Raw genomic sequence first — 3,457 nt, forward strand, 5'->3', positions numbered from 1 at the left:
AACGCTCATTTTCGCCCGTACGATACTTGTACCGTTTACCGTTGGCTACCTGGTAGATGGTTCTTTTTTTTTTTATCTCGAAGTTTGAGAGCTTTTTTAATTTTTTCCACAAAAACGAGCACGTGAACGCCAATTTTCGTCTATACGATTCTTATGCAGTTTTATATTCTCTACACGGTCCACTGTTCGTTTTATTTTTTTGTCGAATTTTGAGAATTTTTTTTTTTTTTTCGAAAACGAGCTCGACGACCTGCACTTTTGACGACGCCATCGTGTTCCCCGGATTTTTTCCTGCAAGATAGGGTGGCGATTTTTTGTCCTACGACGATTTTTGACGCCGGAGCGATGATTCGGAGCAGAGCGGACTTAGAAACTTTCGCGCGTCGACCGCCGGACCGATCGCTCCAGGCTGTTTTTCGTCAATAACTCGAAAACGAGCACGGTAACGCTCGTTTTCGCCCGTACGATACTTGTACCGTTTACCGTTGGCTACCTGGCAGATGGTTTGTTTTTTTTTTATCTCGAATTTTGAGAGCTTTTTTAACTTTTTTCTCAAAAACGAGCACGTGAACGCCAATTTTGGTCTATACGATTCTTATGCAGTTTTAGATTCTCTACACGGTCCACTGATCGTTTTATTTTTTTGTCGAGTTTTGAGAATTTTTTTTTTTTTTTCTCGAAAACTAGCTCGACGACCTGCACTTTTGACGACGCCATCGTGTTCCCCGGATTTTTTCCTGCAAGATAGCGTGTCTATTTTTTGTCCTACGACGATTTTTGACGCCGGAGCGGTGTTTCGGAGCAGAGCGGACTTAGAAACTTTCGCGCGTCGACCGCCGGAGCGATCGCTCCAGGCTGTTTTTCGTCAATAACTCGAAAACGAGCACGGTAACGCTCATTTTCGCCCGTACGATACTTGTACCGTTTACCGTTGGCTACCTGGTAGACGGTTTTTTTTTTTTTATCTCGAAGTTTGAGAGCTTTTTTAATTTTTTCCACAAAAACGAGCACGTGAACGCCAATTTTCGTCTATACGATTCTTATGCAGTTTTATATTGTCTACACGGTCCACTGATCGTTTTATTTTTTTGTCGAATTTTGAGAATTTTTTTTTTTTTTTCTCGAAAACGAGCTCGACGACCTGCACTTTTGACGACGCCATCGTGTTCCCGGATTTTTTCCTGCAAGATAGCGTGTCTATTTTTTGTCCTACGACGATTTTTGACGCCGGAGCGGTGGTTCGGAGCAGAGCGGACTTAGAAACTTTAGCGCGTCGACCGCCGGAGCGATCGCTCCAGGCTGTTTTTCGTCAATAACTCGAAAACGAGCACGGTAACGCTCATTTTCGCCCGTACGATACTTGTACCGTTTACCGTTGGCTACCTGGTAGATGGTTCTTTTTTTTTTTATCTCGAAGTTTGAGAGCTTTTTTAATTTTTTCCACAAAAACGAGCACGTGAACGCCAATTTTCGTCTATACGATTCTTATGCAGTTTTATATTCTCTACACGGTCCACTGTTCGTTTTATTTTTTTGTCGAATTTTGAGAATTTTTTTTTTTTTTTTCGAAAACGAGCTCGACGACCTGCACTTTTGACGACGCCATCGTGTTCCCCGGATTTTTTCCTGCAAGATAGGGTGGCGATTTTTTGTCCTACGACGATTTTTGACGCCGGAGCGATGATTCGGAGCAGAGCGGACTTAGAAACTTTCGCGCGTCGACCGCCGGACCGATCGCTCCAGGCTGTTTTTCGTCAATAACTCGAAAACGAGCACGGTAACGCTCGTTTTCGCCCGTACGATACTTGTACCGTTTACCGTTGGCTACCTGGCAGATGGTTTGTTTTTTTTTTATCTCGAATTTTGAGAGCTTTTTTAACTTTTTTCTCAAAAACGAGCACGTGAACGCCAATTTTGGTCTATACGATTCTTATGCAGTTTTAGATTCTCTACACGGTCCACTGATCGTTTTATTTTTTTGTCGAGTTTTGAGAATTTTTTTTTTTTTTTCTCGAAAACTAGCTCGACGACCTGCACTTTTGACGACGCCATCGTGTTCCCCGGATTTTTTCCTGCAAGATAGCGTGTCTATTTTTTGTCCTACGACGATTTTTGACGCCGGAGCGGTGTTTCGGAGCAGAGCGGACTTAGAAACTTTCGCGCGTCGACCGCCGGAGCGATCGCTCCAGGCTGTTTTTCGTCAATAACTCGAAAACGAGCACGGTAACGCTCATTTTCGCCCGTACGATACTTGTACCGTTTACCGTTGGCTACCTGGTAGATGGTTTTTTTTTTTTTTATCTCGAAGTTTGAGAGCTTTTTTAATTTTTTCCACAAAAACGAGCACGTGAACGCCAATTTTCGTCTATACGATTCTTATGCAGTTTTATATTCTCTACACGGTCCACTGATCGTTTTATTTTTTTGTCGAATTTTGAGAATTTTTTTTTTTTTTTCTCGAAAACGAGCTCGACGACCTGCACTTTTGACGACGCCATCGTGTTCCCCGGATTTTTTCCTGCAAGATAGCGTGTCGATTTTTTGTCCTAGCTCAATTATTAAGGAAGTTACGGTTTCTTGATTTTTCGGTATGTTCGAACTGGTCTTTTAGGCGGGCGCTGCTCGGTCGCGCGGTGCTTTCGCATCGACCGACGTACCGATCGGCGGCGACGGTTTTTCGTCTATATCTCGAAAACTAGTACGCTAACACATATTTTGACCTATATGATATTTGTTCAGTGTAATTTTTTCTATCTGGTAGGCTGGTTTTTTTTTTTTTATCTCGAATTTTTTGAACGTTTTTGTTTTTTTCTCGAAAACTAGCGCGACGACCGATATTTTTAACTACGGTTTTGAATTCGTCTAATTTTTGCCTACAAGATAGCGTGTCGAGTTTTTGTTCTGCGACGATTTTGACCATTTTTTCATTTTTTTCTCGAAAACGAGCACGGCAATCTATATTTTTAACGACGGCATCGTGTTCCCCTGCTTTTTTCCTACAAGATAGCGTTTTTTTTTTTTGCCCTAGCTCAATTATTAAGGAAATTACAGGTGTTGGTTTTCGCTCTAAGTTATAACAGGCCGTTCGGGCGGGCGGTTGGGTCGCGCGGTTCCCCCCATAAGCGGCCGTGCGTAAGCCCGTGCGTCGCCGGCGTTCCGGCGGGCGCCTCGGTACCTATAAGAGAAGCGACGGTCCGGTCGAGTCGGTCGGGGCAGCGTCGAGCGTACGGCTATTCTTCGACCTCGGTTGAGAAGCAGTCGTCGCTCCTCGGGATTTCATCCTGACTGTTCTGTATCGTGCTCGTTCCAGACTTTCTCCACACTGCATTGCCACGAGTCGGTGTCTTTGACCGAATGGCTCTTGAAGTGGTATAAGCGTCTCGAGTGACGTTGGTGACTTGTATACGTTTAAAATATGTATACTCGTACTATCCGAGCATCAACTCTTCAGTCCGAG

The sequence above is a fragment of the Colletes latitarsis genome, unplaced genomic scaffold (genome assembly GCF_051014445.1).
Source record: "Colletes latitarsis isolate SP2378_abdomen unplaced genomic scaffold, iyColLati1 scaffold0079, whole genome shotgun sequence".
NCBI classification, from domain to species: domain Eukaryota; kingdom Metazoa; phylum Arthropoda; class Insecta; order Hymenoptera; family Colletidae; genus Colletes; species Colletes latitarsis.